At 53.4% G+C, this 18,030-nt stretch overlaps 1 long non-coding RNA gene across 1 annotated transcript; it reads right to left on the bottom strand.

The window, feature by feature from the left end:
• Window positions 1-1,304: 1,304 nt before the first annotated feature.
• Window positions 1,305-5,675, bottom strand: LOC123392532. Its single transcript, XR_006607261.1, has 5 exons — window positions 5,468-5,675; window positions 4,689-4,880; window positions 4,131-4,334; window positions 1,742-1,826; window positions 1,305-1,601 (listed from the first exon to the last, which is right to left on the bottom strand). It is a non-coding gene; the product is annotated as an uncharacterized LOC123392532 (long non-coding RNA).
• Between the last annotated feature and the right edge of the window lie 12,355 nt (window positions 5,676-18,030).

The following is an 18,030-nucleotide window of genomic DNA, read 5'->3' as shown; positions in this document are numbered from 1 at the left end:
GGAGCATGGATTTGACACTTTGGCCCTCTTAAGGCTGAGGCTTAATACCAACACTCAAATTGAACTAGTATATACCCTATGCATACTATTCTCCATTTTTGAGGAGGTCTTCTACTAAAAGAGAGCATGAACCAAGAGGAAGGAAAGGTGAGATTCAGGAAACAGAGTTCCATCTTTTTTTTTTTTTTTAATATTCATTTATTTATTTTAAAGAGAGGGAGCGAGCTGGTAGGAAGGAGCAGAGGGAGAGGGAGAGAAGCACACTTCCAGCTGAGTGTGGAGCCCTACCAAGGCGCAGGGGCTGAATCTCATGACCCTGAGATCATGACCTGAGCTGAAATCAAGAGTCGGGGGCTCAACCAAGCCACCCAGGCATCCCCGGTGCCCCATCTATGGCAATGGCAATGAAAGGAGATATTTAGGACAGCAGCTGTGTGTCAGTCCTGAGTGTGGCAGGTTATAAGCATTCAGAGGCAGATCTCCAGGCAGGTGGAACTAGTAGAGAACCTGATGTGTCTGAGTGATTGAGGGCAGTTTTAGACGGTTAGCTGAGAGCCCGGTTGCATTAGTCATGCATACGGACAACCGTATCAGACAAGCTTTATGAGCCTCGGCACGCCATTCCTGCAGCCGAGCCAAGCAGCCAGTCTCCCAGGCTTTGTCTCCTCTGTCACATCCAGGGTTGGATGAAATGCTACGTCCCAGGGAGGGGGTTCTGGCCCCCCAAGTTGGCAGCCCAAAAGGGCACTGGATAATGCAAGCTGGAAGTGCAAAGGACTAGATTCCCCGGGGGTTTATTTTACCGGATGAGAGACGGGAGACAAGAAGGAGACACGGAGTTCAGTTCTTCTGTAGAGGACACGGGGGCACACTTTCACCTGTCCGCTCACCTGGGGAAATTACAGGTGCTGATGAACACGCCCGTGCAGCATGCCTGCTCCGTCGGCTGGTGGTTCTCCGCACTCTGGTGCGCGCTCACACATCACTTTGCCTTGCCTCCTCCCTCTCCTTCCTTCCTCCCCTTTCCCTCATCCTCACTTCCCTGGATTTACATCTCCCGAATCAAGTTGACACACTTTAGTCGGCCTTCGGACTCTACTTTTTAGAGGATCTGGGCTAAGCTGAAAAGAAATAACTAAACAATGAACTTCTATTTAAAAGCTTGAAGTAGGGGTGCCTGGGTGGCTCAGTGGGTTAAGCCGCTGCCTTCGGCTCAGGTCATGATCTCAGGGTCCTGGGATCGAGTCCCACATCGGGCTCTCTGCTCAGCAGGGAGCCTGCTTCCTCCTCTCTCTCTGCCTGCCTCTCTGCCTACTTGTGATCTCTCTGTCAAATAAATAAATAAAATCTTAAAAAAAAAATAAAAAAAATAAAAGCTCGAAGTAGTTTAAGAAATGACAAATAATAATAGTCGAGGGCATGGCTCAGGCCTTAATAGGGTGCGGTCATAACACTGTAAATACTAAATATCCAACAAACAGAGAGTGAGAGCTGCCTTGGAAGAACGGCTGGGACAGAGATGACTGGTATGAGCGGCAGTGCTGGTTAGAGAGACCTACGCTCTCTTCTTCCATAGTGAGAAGTTAATTAGACTGAAAAATCTGAAAAACAGAATATTAAAAAGAATTAAAAGAAAAAAACTAGTAAGTTTGAAGAACGATTGTCTTTGGGGACAGGAGAATAGGAAGTCAAAGACAATTCTTTTTCAAGTCTCCCTGAATTAGCCGATTCAGCCACTTACCTCTGTGACTTCGGTCTTCAAAGATACATTTGAAAATGCATCTCAAACACGATGAAGGGCAACAGTGCGGCTTCATTGTTGTCTACTGCAGAATCAGATTAGGGCAAATGTATGTTTGCTTTTATTTTTTATTTTTTATTTATTTACTTGAGAGGCAGAGAGAATGAGCAGGGAGAGGGCCAGAGGGAGTGTGACGGAAGGAGAGGGAGGAGCAGGCTCCCTGCGGAGCCCCGACATGGGGCTTGATCCCAAGACCCTGGCATCATGATCTGGGCTAAAGGCAGTTGCTTAACCAGCTGAGCCACCCAGATGCCGCGTTTGTTTGCTTTTAAATAAACTTTCAGTTTTCTGAAATAACTACACCATTTTTTATTGGCTCCGGGACTTAGGACTTTCCCCCATGATGCCTCCTCAGAAGTATGGGCCACCTGGGCAGAGCTTCACGGCCAACAGCAATGGGTAGAAAGAGTCTGTGGGGCTCTGTGTCCCTCGGCAGTGATGTTTATGAGTCCGGTGTTGGTGCCGTGTGAGTCAGACCCGATCTGCACCTCTCGCCCTAAGGCCACTCAGACACGAGGGGCTGCCCCTGGAGGACAGCTGTGCCCTATACCCTGCAAGTACGGAGCTTCTTGCCAGCTCTGGCAGCCAAGCCAAATCAGAAGCCAAACAAAGGCAGGGGGCAGAGGAGCGTGAAAGCAGTCTTTACATAATGGGAGCATCTCAAAAGCCAGTGAAGTAGCCTCACAGTGTCTCTGGACGTTATAGTTCAGTACCCAGGATGGCATTTCTCAGCTCATGCGCCATGTGAGAGGGAGAGAATCGTGTTAGACTGGGAGGCACCATCCATGCAGGAGGAGAATGAACCCTTGGGAAAACCCCACTAAGTGCCAGGTGCCCCACTGGCTGCTTTAAGCCCTCTCTTTAAGTCCCACAACACCTTTGCAGGGCAAACCTTGTCCCATCATGCGGACGGACCTGAGGCTCAGCGAGGTTAAGAAACTGGCCAAAGGGCACACAGTCCTACGTGGAGAATCAAGGATCCATCTTCCTTCGGAGCCCAGTGTTTCTCCACTAACATTCGCGGGATCCTTACAGAAAGAAGCCCATGGTGGGCGGCTGCCAGAGCTGGGGAACTAGCCCCCAGGGTGGAGGTTCCTAAGGAAAGCACTGCAGAATCTGCTGTCAGATCACTTGACAGTGGCCGACACCTAGGAATCTTTGGCAAATGGCTTTCACCATCCTGTCATCATTGGAGGGCATGGTGATGATGTGCGGCTTGACAGCTGATGGAAACCTGCACAGTCTATCTTTGATTTGCACTTAATGTTACCCTGAGAAGCAGATGTTATAAATCTGCCTGTTTTTGAGATGAACAAACACAGATCTTTTTTCCAGGAACCTTCCTTTCCGTGAGCTACCTTGGGAGCCCCAGGCTATGGGGCCAGTGCCCTCTGAGGGCTGGCATGGGAGGGCATGGAGCAGGCTCCCTGGCCTGGGAAGCGGGGGGCCCTGCCAAACCTTTGTGGGTGTGAGTGAGGCAAGGGAGGAAGAAGCCAGGCTGAGTGGATTACTGAGCATTTGAACTCAGCCTCAGAACAGCAAATATTGATTCAAGAAGCTGCCCAAAGAAGCTGACATTTTTATAGTCAACAAATAAAACCGAGCCCCTCCCAGCGCCCCTTCATCAAAGGCTCTTTTTCTCTGCAGCTGCCAGGGGACATTTGTCATCTGCGCCTGGGAAGAGGAGGAAGAGCTGGTGGGAAATGTCCACAGGGGCCTGGCCGGTGTCAGCACTTCACCTTTAGAGAGACCCAAGAGCCCCCAGTCCCCAGGGGTGGGACCTTGGGGAGCCAGGCTGCCAGCCCAACAGGTGCCAGGGTCCCCTGGGGCAGAGCGGAGCCTGGCACCTGAGTCCCCAAAGACAACAGACACGCCTCCCACACAGCTTCCTCCTACGGTGGCTCTTGGGCTGTTTACCACGGCCCAGTGCCCCTCATTCATGAACTAGGAACCTGAGGCCCAGGGAGGTGAATGGCCCTCCAAGGTAAACAGCAAGAGAACAGTAAGGTCTGCCCAGCTCCTTGGTTTCAAGGCCTAGGTGAGGGTCAGCTCTCGCTAAGCTGAAAATTTGAGGTAACCACACCTGGCCAACAACTGGCCCTGCCACCCTCCCCCGGGCCCCCGGCTTTGCCTCTGTGACCCAAAGCCTGGCCTTGGTGCCCCAGCCTCCAGACTTCGCTCAGACAGCTCCCCTACCTGGAATCCCTCCCTCCCTGAAACCCTTTTGGGACATGGCTCATCATTCACACCTTGCTCACTTGTTACCTTTGCAGGAAATCTTCCCAACGCCCTCCGCATGAACCCACCCTCCCCATGCCTGCACCAGCACCTTTCAGCAGGCAGAGTCCCTACTTCTCTCCGCACTCCCGACGCTCAGGCTGCTTCCGGTCTGGCCCCCCTGTGGCTGTTGCACCTCGGGTGGGTCCTCCCTTGGGTGTTTGTCTCCCGGTCCTTCCAAGCCTGGACTCCATTACGGGCAGGAGCTTTGTCTGATCCACTCCCCTCTACACTCCCGAAGAGCTTCGACAAGTGCCTGGCATGGGACAGGTGCTCAATCAGCGCCCGCAGGATTGAATTAGGAGAGTCTAAGATGCACAACAAAGAAACCAGAGAAGGGAATCCCACTGCCTCTGGGCCAGGGCAGGAAGGTAACTGCGCCCCAGGCAGACCTCAGGTGGGAGGCTTCTGCCCTTCATGGCTTTACTTGCCCATTCTCATCCTCCTCTCCATCACCTAGGCCTGAGCTGATTTTTCGGGTCAGGCCTCATTGGCTGCTAGGAAGGCCAAAGCTGCAGAAGAGCATGCAACCTTGCACTCTGTCTGCAGTTTCTGGAGCATTCCAGGGCGTGGGGCCAGGGGAACCCAAGAGGTCTTTCCATCTGCTCACCGGTCTGTGGGCAGCCTCTGTGAGCGGCGGCTCTAGGGTCTGTGGCTTTGGACTCAGTGCAGTCAAGGACAGTTCTTCGCAGGACCGGTCCCAGGCAGAGCTGCAGGGCAAGCTGTGGAGCTCCTCCCAGCTGCTCACCAAGGATTTCCGCCTTCTGGGCACATTCCTAGGAGTCCAGGCACCGTCCTAGGCCTGAGATTGGGTGTGAGCCAGGAGCTAGTTCAGGGCAGAAGTGGCACAGACCCCTTCTGAGATGGATATGCAAGCGGTCTATTTCATACTTGCACGAGACTCAGGAGGACTCTCTTTTCTCCCAAGGGGGCAGTTCTGTGCCCTGAGGCCATCTGGGCACCAGTAGCGGGGTGGCTGTGCCTCCCTCCACACAAGGCTCCATACCTGGGTGTGTCCAAGGCAGCTGCCCCACATGTCACCATCTCTTAAGAAGGGGGATGGGGAAGAGGGCATGCAGACCTGCAGCTGGGCTTTAGGAAGGGACCCAGAGGTGCTTTCTTCCACATCGGCTGGCTTAAACTCGGCCATATGGCCATGCCTACTGCAAAGGGCCATGGGAATTGTAGTTTTGGGTCAGCAGCCGTGGGCCCTGCTTAAATTCTGCAAAGTTCATTATTGAAGTGGAAAAGGTAATATGGACCCTGGGGATCCTCACTCACCATCTGGCTCTACCAGTGCCTGGGGGATCCTGGACAGACCCTGACTACCCACAGCCCGACCGCCAGCCGACTGGACCTGGGGACCTTTCCTCTCCACTCACCACCTACCTTCCAGCTCTGAATGACCCTGGGCAAAACGTGTCTCTTCCCAGGGCATCCTTTTCTTCATCTGTAAAAGACGAGATTTAGACCAGTGATCACTGGGGTTCCTTCCAGCACTGACACTTGGCAGCTGTGGTTATGGGCAAGTTCATGAACCCCTTTGGGTTTCAATTTCCTCATCTAGAAAAGGGAGATAAATATAATTCTCACCTCAGAGGGTTGTTGTGAAATCATCTAGGGTGATACCTGACATATAAGAAACAATTGATAAGCGTTTGCTCTCTGAGTTCTGTTTGTCAGTTCCTTAGGAAGAATCTGGTGAACCTATTCATGCAAGCACAAGTATTTGCCACAAGTCCTGTCATTGTCCTCTCTTCATCTCTCTGAGGTTGAGGCTGCTGTCTGGAGCGCTGTATGTGTTTGAAAATGAATTCTAGATCCTGTGGCTGGCAAGCGGTGGGGATATTTGGGGACAGGCGGTGGGCTACAGGACTGCCTTACAGAAGACCCTGCTCCCTGCCTCTGTACGTTCCTGCTGGAGCCGTGGGGCGGGTCTCTCCAGCCAGACTTCTTCTGCAGCCTGGTTGGACACTCGGGGTGAGCTGGGGGCAGCCAGCACACCTGGGGACTGAACTAGGCCAGCAAACCCGGAGGACGCCAAGTCAGTTCCGAGGGAGCTGCCCTCCCTGGGTTCCACAGGAGTCTGCCTGCACCTCGGGCTCCAGGCTGCAGGACGACTTCCCACTTAGCAACTAATGGACCTGGGAGAGCTCAGGCACCTGCTTTCCACTCTTGCAGACCAATGCCGTGCATCACCTTGGTGACAGAAGGAGCAGGGGGGGATGGGGAGGCCGGAGAGTGCCATCTGCCAGCTTAGCCCTGGGGGGGAGGCCCGCTGCTGGGACTCAGGCAGGCCTCGAGGTGGGGACTGTGACCCCAGCTGTCCTCAGGAGTCCCTGTTGAGCTGTGTGCGGCACTCCCACACAAGGCAGAGGCACGGCAGCTGGAGACCTGGATTTCTAGTGTCCTGGTTCCCGGACATACGGTGTCATCTAATTCAGGAGCGTACAGTATGGTTACCGGACAGGAGTCTGATGGGGAAGCAGTATGTAGCCTGAAGGGGCGAGGAAGGCCTATACTTGCCACATATCTACCCTGTGCCCTGAAACGCCAGAATCGTGATGAAACCGGTCACTCTACTAAGAAGGCCCCTTGTCTCCGCAGTTTTTGATTGCAGCCATTTGATAGATGAGGAGCCTGACTCTCTGGAAGGTGAAAGGACTTCCAGAGTTCACAGAACTTGGAAGCCAGGGCTCTGCCCTCCAGGCACTGGGATTATCCCTCCATCCTGCAGGCCGAGCAGCGAAGGTCTGTTCCTCAAACCAGCCCTTGAGGCCACGGCCCAGGTGCCGACACAGCTCAGGGCAAGGGTCACTGAAGAATGATAACTACTAATTATTAAACATTTAACTTTTTCTGTCACTGATCTCAGGTGATCAAACAGCACCCCTGGGCCAGGGCCAGGTGCTGGGGGTTAAGATAGCGGCAAGCCAGGGACTCTGCCCTCCAGGACTCAAAAAACTGCTGTGTGATGGTGTCTACAGAGAGCCCCATGACGAGCTGGTTGTGTCTTCACGGGCAGCCTGGGGTAAACAGCAGTAATAATAATAGACCTATTCCATGGGAAGAAAACGTGTTGAGCTAAATCGGTGGCCTTTCCTTTCGCCCCTTCTGTGTCTGCTGCCAACCTCCAGCTTCAGCCCGGGGCCATCCGTTGCTTCTGGAAGGATTAGGATGGTCACCCCAGGAATACAAAGAGGAAAACATCATTAAGCAGGCTTTCTTTTCTTTCTTTCTTTCTTTCTTTTAATCATATGGTTCATTTTATTTGAAATATTTAGGGAAGGTAAGTCTATAGGGACAGAAAGCACATTGGTGGTTGCCAGGGGCTGGGGCAGGGGAGAATGAGGAGTGATGGCTCCATAGGTATGGGGTTTCCTTTTAGGATGGAGAATATGTTTTGAAACTTGGTAGAGGTGGTAATCTACTAAAAGCCTCTGAATTGTACATCTTTAAGTGGCTAACTTTATGTTATGTGAATGTCGCCTCAGTAAATAAATTTAAAAAAGAACATTATACAGGTTCTTCAAGGCCCTTTCAGAGGTAGACATTGTGAAAAGGCCTCATATTTGTTCCCAAAACCCAGGAGTCCTGAGAGGAAAAAAATGTGTGCTTTTTTCTTCTTTTTTTCTTTTTTTTTTTTTCCTTTTTGCAAATCCGAGTTTGATCCCAGGCTCTTACTCAAGTATTTCCTGGGAAGCCATTTCACGCCACACACACTGTTGTAGACACTGAGACAGTTGTCGACCATATCCGGAGGGAGTGGAGGGCTGGAGAAAGAATTAGTCAGGCCCCAGGAGGCGTTGGCATGCCCTACCTCGTGGGTTAGGTGGTGAACAAGTCAGTTTGAGTGGGGGTGTGTGGAAGGTAGAGGCTGGGTCCAGTGGAGCCTCCGAGTTCAGGTCATGTGGGGAGTCGGCCCTGCCCGAGCACCTACAGGCTCCTTGGCTGGTGCTGCCCAGGGAGCAGGCCTGCACACTATCTGTGCCCGGAGCTGTGCAGGGCCCCTGGACGGTCTGCTGAGTCCTGGACCATCACGTGAGAAGTACCTGTCCTCAGCACTAGGCCTCAGAGCCTGCGCGGCAACCCCTTGTCTTGTGACCCAGGTCTCTTTCACAAAGTGCTGATCTCCCCGAGCCCCAGCTTTCTCAGCTTGTGAAATGCAGGTAAGACCGTGCTTTGCCTGGAATGTCCTGTGTTCTCCTCTGTACTGACTCACAGGTTACTGGAAGGGCAAGTCTTGGGTCAAAGAGCTTCAGCACTGTTAACACTGGCTCTACGTGTGGCCAGATGGTTTTGCGGAGAGGTGGTACTGATGGAAATGTCCTCCAGCAGTGGGCAAAAGCCCTCTTCAACATGGAGGGATGGCCTTTCCTGACGTTTCCCATTTGGTGGGTAAAAAAAAATAAGCACCTCCCTGGGGAGATTAAGCATGGTGTGCTGGTTCAAGTACAGGGGGTGGGAGCCGATTGCTGGGTGTGGTTACAGCCCTGCCCCCTACAGGCCCTGTGACCTTGGGCCTGCTCCTTGGCCTCAGCTTTCTTCATCTGTACAGCTGTAGGATGGGGAGACATCACGGAATTTTTGCAAGGCTTAAATACGGTATCACAGGCTAGTCGAAACCCGCTACATGTTTAATAAATGTATTCTTTCCATTTCTTTGGCTAATAGTAAAGTTGAAATATCTTTTGGATTTCTTGTCTTTCTTCTCCAACAAATAAGACGTTTGTCTTTTGCCCATTCTTCAGTCAAAACACCAGACCTCTTCTTACTGATCTTTGAGTAAGTCTTTATCTGTTCATTATATTAACACAGGATCTTCTAATTTTTCATACTAGGTCACATGGGAGTCACCTGGGAGCTTCTAAAACTTCAACCAACCTGTGAGTGAGGTCTGGGCTTCAGAACTGTTGGCAACCCGATCCTACTCTGTCTCCGGGGTTTGGACACAGTGGCCGATTTTAGTACCATTGCTTGCTTGATGGTTTTGTTTATGTGTGGCTTCAGGTTCTAGAGTTTAAGTGTTTATGTGCATAGTTGCATTTATCTTTCTTTTCATTTATGATTTCATTAGTATCCTTTATGCTTAAGAAGCTCTTTCCCCCTCAACTAGTCACATATCTCTTCTGGTTTCCTGTGGTAGCCTCACCTCTCACTTCCTGTGTAGTCTCGGCAAGTCGCTGAATCCATCTGGGTTTCTGGTTCCCCCAAATGAGGGGGTTGGGCTAAATCAGACTTTTCCAAAGTCTTCTGAGCTGCTTTGTGGAAATATGGCTCCCTGGCCAAAGAAGGTTGGAAAACGCCCATTTTTTGTCAAATATTCTGAGAAACAGTACAGTAAAGCCAAGTGACTCAGCAGCTCCACTCCTGGGTCTAAGCCGGAGAGAACTGAAAACACACGTCCCCACACAACGGGTCCCGGGGTGCTCGTGGCAGCATTGTTCCTGTCAGTCAAGAGGTGGGTCCACGAACCGATGAGCGGATAAACAAGGTATCCAGACATCCACACCAAGGAATGTTATTCGGTTGTAAAAAGGAATGACGTCCTGATTCCTGCTAAACACAAGCCTGAAGACCATCATGCTAAATGAAAGAAACTGGCCATGAAAGAGCACACACCATCATTCCATTGCACCCAATGCACAGATTGGGCAAATCTACGGAGACAGAGGGCGAATTAGAGGTTGCCCGGAGCATCGGGAGCCGGTGGGGAGTGAGGAATGGTGGCTGACGGGGACAGGGTTTGGATCTGGGGTAATAAGAATGTTCTAAAATTAGATTGTCTTGATGGTGTACAACTTCGTGAATGCACTAAAGGCCACTGAACCGTACAGTTTAAAGGGGTGAACTTTATGGCATGGGAATTATATTTCATAAAGCTGTTTAAAGGAAGAAAAGAAAAGAAAGGTCAGGACTTTGGAAGAGCTGGGTTACCTCTCAGCTTCGTGCTCGCCTAAGCCCTGGACCTGGAGCAAAGCCTGTAAAATTTTCGTCTTCGAGTCTTACTTATTTCTCTCATCTGCATGACACAGCCCGTAGCATGACTGCACCGTCATGAAGGAGTGAAGGGTCACTTCCACGTCCGCTCCTTGCAGCCCATCCAAGAAGAGGCTAAGGTGACAGAAATGAAATAGGAGTCCTTCCAAGCGTGCTTGACTTGGTTCTCACCACGCCAAGCGGGGGTGTCTGAGTTCCTGGTCCAGCCAGGGTCATGGGCTGCTGAGACTTTTGGGTCAGGGTGGTCCAAGAGCAGGCTTTGGGACTTGGAAGGGACTATGCAGATGTGAGCTGTCTGCTAGCTAGTGACCACAGCAGAGGGGTGGCCTGGGGGGTGTCACACCTACACCCACTTCCTCTGAGGCTAGACCAGCTTTTCTGTTTCAACCCATGACCCCTGGTCAGCCTCTGTACTGCTTCGAGCTTTGTGTTCCTTCTTATCTAAATGGAAGTCTGGTCCTTAGCTCAGGGAAGCAGGTGGCCACAGAGGACAATAGCAACCCCTTTACCAAGTGTCTGCTAGGTGGCCCGCACACCACACGACTCCGAGCCTTGTTTAAAAAAGCCGTGAGTTAGGTGCGGTCCCTCCCCAACCCAGAGGAGCCCGCCGAGGCTCACCAGCCGGTTTATGGCCTCTCTCTTTTCCACTTAACTTTATGCCTGCTGTTTAACAGTCTTTAAACAGGTTATCAAAGGCTATATAATATTCCGTCAGAGGCAGAAACCGTCTTTAACTATTCCCTAGTATTGGACATTTCTTCCTATCTTAGTTTAAGCACAAACAGAGCTGTGGTGAATAAACCTACACATAAAATTTATACACCTCTCTGCTTTATTTCCCTCAGGCAGGTTCCCTCAGGCAGGTTCCTAGGTGAAAGGGTGTGAACTCATTTGCTGCTCCTCCTATAGGCTGCCAAGCAGCTTTCTAGAAAAGAAAGGCCGAGATGTCTGCACCTGCATGGGCAGGGTTGGTGACGCCAGGAGAGGCAGGTGGCTAACCAGCCTGGGCCTCTGTTCTTTCTCTCATCCTTCTGGATGATCCCCGGAAAAAGGACCTTACCCAACTTCATGCTAGTTAAAAAGTATGCTAACTAGTAACTGGAAATAATCAGTTCCACGGGTCTCTTCCATGGGGCTGTAGAAATCCTCAGGGCACCTTCCCACAGAACACTAGTCGGGAAGGCCGACAATAAATTAAGAGCTGCTAATAGGCCTGCTCATGGTTGCAGGTGGTATTTGTCACACGAAAATGCCAGTCCTGGAAAGAAATACAGGGCTTTGCCTCTGTCATTGCCAAAGCAGGCAACCAGAACAATTCCTAACATTTACTGAGTGCCTACTGAAGAAATTATGTGTATTAATTAATTTAAACCTGATGAGAATCCTCTGAGACGGACTTTATTATTCCGCCCATTTTAACAGCGGCATGAGGAAATGAAAGCACAGCAAGGTTGAGGAAATTGTCTGAGGCCACACAGTAAGCTGGTGGTGGGTGAGGGATCTGATCTGATTCCAGATGGTCGGCCTCTATGGGCCATGCCCTCACCGTCCACATGGTGTGGCTATGCTGTCTGCCCAAGGGGCAAACGGTTCCTGTAGGTCCACTGGCCTTGAATTTGCTGGAGGGTGCAGGGGCCTGAGACCCCTCGATTGGGACCAGTTGCTCGTAAATTCTTTGGAGAGCAGCACATGCAGAAGATTCAGGAACACCTGAGGTCATCTACGGAGATGCTGGAGTCCTTCAGAGGCCTAGAGGTGTAACAGGTGGAATATGGTTCTCATGCATTTTCCTTCGTGTTCAGTGAAGGACACGTTCAGCTTCAGTGTAGCTCTTCCCTGTGCTGCCAAGAGTGGGCAGCAGTGGGAGTCCGGGTGGTCACCAAGACGTCCGTGTCCTTCCCAGCCGCGCCTGTCCATGCCCCCTCCAGCCTTGCCCGGGTGCTGTGGCGCTCGCCTTCCCGCAGGGCTGGGGTAGCATGGGGCGGGGGGTTGTGGGGAGGCAGCCCTGAGCTGGTCTGCTGCCCTATCAGGCTCCTGCTCAGAGAGCGGGCAAGAGGCCTGGAGTGGTGAGAGGCCTGATTCTCAGTGAAGGTCCTACCATGGTTTCTTCCCCGAGTCCCTGCGAGACTGTCAGCTCTGGGCGTCCACTGCCATGTCCCCAGGGCCCAACACCGTGGGGCGCTTGGGGGACAGTGATGTGTTGGGGGAGGTGGAGCTGGGAGATCATCGAACAGTTGCATGAAGGATTCGGTTATTTTGGAGTTAGGAAAACGGATATATAACCGGAGGAAGGGGGGTCAGATGTGGTGGAGACAGCAGTGGGAGGAAGTGAAGGGTACGGCTGATGCGGGGACAGAGTAACAACAAGAAGACAGTTAAAAGCTTTAATAGGTGAAGGAGGAGTATGAGGGCAGGGGGCATGGGTGAGGGTGTGGGTTGGTGCAGAGGGAAGAGGTTGGCAGGGTGCATGGGGGAAACTTGCTGTCTGGGACACCACTGTGGGGTACATCACATTCCAGGGCTTATTCGAATGGGGTGCGGGGCCTGCTCCCAGAGTTCCTGACTCAGCAATTCTGGGGAGGGCCTGAGAATCGGCATTACTGGCCCTTCCTCCTGATGCCTGCATAGTTTTGGGCTCAGGCCCCCTGGCTGCCTATGGATACCCTGACCCTTCATCCCAGGCTGAGCCCAGGGCTCAGGAGCATCACAGGCTGGGAGGGGGTAGTGGGGGGTTTGGAGGGTGGGTCGGGGGTGGGCGCGCCAGGCTGGGAGGCTTTACAATCAGAGACTCCTCCCATAAACACGTTCCCTAGAGACGTTGGACACATTTCCGCACACATCCGCATGTTCTGGGATAAGAGAACCAAGTCAGAGCTGATCCCTGGAAGGGAACCCCTGAGGAAACTGCAGCACCCGCTGGCACTTGCCCCAGCTACGGGGTTTGGGAGCAGGCATCCTCACACTAAAGACCTGAGAAATTGGGGCTGAGACCGGGAGAAGCAGTGCACCTGTGGCACGAGTTCAAGTCCTGCCCCAGCAGCCAGGCTCCTGTGCGCGGGAGGCCTGGAGTTCTTGTTCCTCGAGGGCCCAACCCCTCGTCCCCGGCCTGCCCTTGACCCAGCCCTCCGCGGGACCCCGCGAGGCCAGAGGGGCTCAAACTTGAGAGCGCATTGGAATCACCTGGACGGCTTGTTACAACAGCCTGCTGGACCCACACCCAGAGCTTCTGACTCAGTAGCTTTGGGGGAAGGCCAGCGCGGCTGCGTCTCTTACCAGTTCCTGGGTGAGTCGCACTTTGAGAATCACTGTGTTGGGTTCTGCTCTGCCAGGCATTCTACTGATTCCGCCCGGAACAGGGTGAAGGTCTGGCACTGTTTGGACCTCATGTCAACAGCATGGGGCTCTGGGAGCGTCTGCTGGCTGGTGACAGTCGTGGGGCTCCGTGCGCAGGCCCTGGACAGCTGGCATCACTGCCGTGGCTGGTTTCTGTCATGGTTCTCTCACATGGGCCTTCCCTTCTGCCCTTCCTCCTGGAACCACCCCCGCTTCCTTAACCCTCTGCTCCTGAGCAGGTGCCCAAACCTGGACTGAGCTTCTGGGTTCCTGTGTCCCATGGAGAGATAGAGCACACTCACTCTTTTCTCTTCCCTTTGCCTTTCGCTCAGGACATAGCCCCATCAGCCTTTTGGGTCTCTATAGAGGTCCCGTCCCCAGGCCCCTCACAGCCTCACTGCAGCATGCCACCCCTCCCCCCAGTGTCTCTTTTTGACACAAGCCACCCTCTTCTGTCTCTGAAGCTCTGCACACCCCCTGCCCCCCACACACACACCCTCACTTCAACCGTCTGGCCTTGGGCTTTATCGTGCTTGGCTCTGTTTTAGCCAGGGCCCTTCTCCAGAACTTTCCTCCAGCCCCACAAAGGGGGCAGTCAGGGAAGGGCTGAAGGCTCAGGAATGTGTTGCTCCTGGTGGGAAATGCTTGCCTCCTATAATGTACATACGAAGCAATTATTTAACAAAGGGAAAGGTAATAAAGGAGCTCAATAAATATTTGTTGAATAAGGGAACACAAAAGCTGCTTTCCATGATGCACAGTAAAAACCTCCTGTTATGAAAAAGTGCTTTGATTGCGAGAGCCTTGCAGGTGTGCATGCAAAGTGGGGAACGGGAGCCCTGTTGGTGGGCATTTCTTTGGCACTGTGATTTCCAGTGAGTTCCATGGCAGCGAGTGTCCATGCTCATAAGTGTTACACACCCAGAAGGGGCCCCAGAGATAATACATTTGGCAAGCCCTCAAGTGAGTAACTATCATCCGGTCCCTGTATTAGGGGGACTTCCCTGAGCCTGTCCTGGGTAGGGGGTTGTGTCAGGCCTTGAGGACAATCCCACTGGCCCTGGGGCCGGTGTCTGCTGGATATCTGTGTGGGAACATGGGGGACGTTAAAAGTGAGGGCAGGAAAATAAATTAGTTAAAGTGAGGACAGGAGTGAATGTGGTTTTAGTTTCTCACAGAGCCCCTTCCAGCCCAGGGGTGCCAACATTTGCGCCCAAGAGGCAGAGGATTGCCTTCGAAGCTTCTACCCAGCAAGGCCAGAGAGAAACAGTTGCCTCCCCTGCCCCCTACCCTAAAGGGGGTAACAGCTGAGGACCATGACTAGCCTGATGACCAGAGGTCTCCTCATGCACACACGCAAACACACATTTGTGCAAACACACACATGCATGCACACACACACTGGGGTTGTGCATGGGGTGAGCCCTGCAGCTCTAAGTCATCCCATCTGGGACTCATGAGCCGGAGGAAGATTCTGGTAGGAATATGGGCAAATGGGTGGACAAGAGTTTGGAGGGACATTCCCAGCGCCCTGAGCTCATGCTTTTCTCCTGCCCTATCACTGGATCACCAAGGGAGGGGCACAGAGCAAGGAGGGGGTCACTAATCAGAGGGAGAGCTGGAGGCCAGAGACTTCGGGGATGGCAGTGACCCTGATCCTTCCCCTCCTGGGGCTATCTGGCAGCCAGTTCCTTTTGTTCTGTTTGAGGATCTCTGCCCCCCAGGGGCTTGGTGGAGGAGAAGGTGGGATGGCTCAGAGGTCCACAGTGAGGGCTAGAGAAGGGGAGGGTGTCAGGTGGGGAGTTGGGTAGGGGTAGTGACTGTCCTAATGGTGCTGGAGGTAAACTGGATAAGCGAAAACCCCTTCCCTTGGGGTCCCCGAAGATCCTGACGATGGCTCATGTGGGCCCAGCATCCCAAATGGCTGAGTCAGCAGTCATCTGACAGGGACTCACCAGGCCTGAAATGGGCCTTTCCCCACAGTGGAAAGCGGGCATGTGGCCGTGAGGTCTCCCGTTACTTTGCCCTCGGCCACCCTCCTCTGGGCACACTGTGGCCTGTCCATTACAGTGGCCCCCCCGCCCCTCGACCCCTGCAGAGCCCTGCCCCTCTTTGCGCCCACCCCGAGCCCAGCGCACTCTCACATCCACTTGCCCGCACCCAGCCCCAGGCATCGCCTCCTCTCTCTGCCTCCTGTAGCCCCCTCCACTTCCCATCTCCGGCCCTCAGCAGGCAGCCATCAAGCATCCAGAATGAAGGGGACGTTGAGTAGAGGTCGGGGCTGGCAGGGGTGAAGGGAATGGCTCCTCCCAGAGCCACTAGTTAGAGTTCCCAGGTCCTTGGGGGGACACAGACACCTCATCACACAGAGCTGGCAGGTACCCTAGCTTGCCTTCACAGCGGGGCTGGCCGTGAGAACCATGTCTGTCCAACAGTAACCACACTTCCTGTTGCCCTGGCTGTCACCTCAGAAAGCCCCGACTTATCACCATTTCACACCACCCTTCCACTCCTGGTGGCCCTCGTTGCTGTAGCTGTGGCTTCCCTGAGCAGACTGTCCGTGGTGAGATGTCCACACAACCTGGAGCCCACGAGAAGCATTGCTGTGTGAGGAAGGAAACTGCTCCTGGGTCTTTCTACAGTCAGGGAATCCTTCAGCTCCTGGCCTGTCTACAAGGCAGCTCTGGGGGCACAGGAACCGTCCTGGCTCCTGGGACACTCTGGTTCTCCCTGGCCTGATGGCGGTCCTGGTTTCTAGGCTTCCATGAAGCTGTTCAGGCTGAGTTGTGCAGAACTGAGGGGACCCAGCAACCTGGAAAATATCATTCTCCTGCTGGGAAACCGGGACGGTATTGAGAGCCTCCCTCCTCCCTGACAGGTCCCAAATGGCAGGATTGGCATGGCCCAGGAAGGCCCTCTGAGATGGGAGGCCTTCAGACCGTAAAATCTGAGAGCCAAACCTTGGACAGTTGCATGGATTCCTGGCTCAGCCCAAGAACCAGGCCAGGACTGGGAGGGACACAGCAAGAGGGACAGGAAAGCACCTACACGAAGTTCCCCACATAGGACCGTACCCCAGTTTCCCGGTTCCTTGGGTTTGCTGGAGCCTCTGTGCACCGACACAGGAAAATCCCCAAGGTCCCCTGATTCCATTCACCCAGAGTGACTACAGATGGACCACATGTGCCATGAAACCTCCCCAAGTCTGGGACGCAGAAGGATGTCCAGCTGTGTGTGAATTGGGGTTCTGAGTATTAGTGCCAGCTTCTTGGCAGTGGAACAGGGTGGCAGGCTTTCAGCACAGAGACCCCCCAAGGGCAGGACCTCTTGGAAATTATAAAGACGGGCTCCAGCCCTCTTGCTTGAACCCTCAGAAACGTTCCTCCCTCCAATTCTGTCACTCAGCCCCTTGCTGTCCCGCGAGGCCCTGGGTTGGCCTCAGGCTCAGCCTCATCACAGTCCCTACTTCTTCCCTCTGCTCCAGCGACCCTCATGATCTGCCATTCCTCTCACCACCCCGGCTGCTTTCTACTGCAGGGGCCTGTGTGGGGGCTGGTCCCTTCCTCTAGAATGATCTTCTTGCTCCTCTCTGCTTGTTACCACCCACTCTTTTCTCAGATCTCCCAGTCAGGTCAAACCCTCTTTTTATGAGCACCGTATCTTTATTCTCTGAAGCTTTTGCCATTGCTGCCACTTGTGCTACCCAGTCGACAACTGCTTCCCTGACTAGGGCCGCAAAGCTTCCTGATGGCCTGATTGTAGCCCCCGGCCCCACGTGTCCCCAGTGCCAAGCACTGAGCAAGACTCTGTAAACATTTGCTGGATGGGTAGATGGTTTTCACTCTCCACATGTTGGTCAGTCCTAGTGCTGAAAGGGATGTCCCTTGGGGGTCCCCAAACAAGATGACCATGACCGAACTTAGGACCACTTGCTTTGGCCAACTCAGCCGTGAGCCCTGGGGACCACAAATGGGGAGGGCAGTGTCACTCCTCCTGAGTCTGAGATCTGGCATCCCTGGCCTGGTCTGACCCTCTGTCATAGTCCATGTAGGCTGCTAGAACAAAAACATAACAGACTGGGTAACTTAAACAACAAAACTTGATTTCTCACGGTTCTGGAGGATGGAAGGCCCAAGATCAAGGTGCCTGTAGATTCTGTGCCTCTTGAGAGCCCCTTCCTAGTTCACAGGCGGCTGTCCTCTCGGTGTGTCCACAGATGGTGGAGGGGTGAGGGAGCTCTCTGTTATCAGAAGACACATTCCCTCCACGAGGGCTCCACCCTCCCTACCCAATCTCCTCCCCAAAGGCCCTGCCTCTAGAAACGATCACACCGGGGATCAGGATTGAACATGGGAACTTTAGGGGGACACAAATATTCAGGAGGGCAACCCCATCTGGTAACTCACCCCTTCCCCAGGCACAGAGAGTTTGCAGAAGCAGGCACAGGGACGGACACGGCCCGTGGCTGGGCCTGCTCAAGCCCCGATTTGCCATGTACTTGCTGTGTGACCCTGGGCCCACCTCGAGTCTTCCAGCCTCCTTCCCCTCCTCTGCCCTGATGCCCAGCAAGGCCGGTGGGGACGTGGACTCTGGCCATGTGCAGACACGGGAGGGCCTGT

The sequence above is a fragment of the Mustela putorius genome, unplaced genomic scaffold (genome assembly GCF_011764305.1).
Source record: "Mustela putorius furo isolate JIRA1106 unplaced genomic scaffold, ASM1176430v1.1 tig00000585_pilon_pilon_pilon, whole genome shotgun sequence".
In the NCBI taxonomy this organism is placed as follows: Eukaryota; Metazoa; Chordata; class Mammalia; order Carnivora; family Mustelidae; genus Mustela; species Mustela putorius.
The sequence above is the reverse complement of the archived record's forward strand: the minus strand, read 5'-3'. Positions and strand labels throughout refer to the sequence as shown.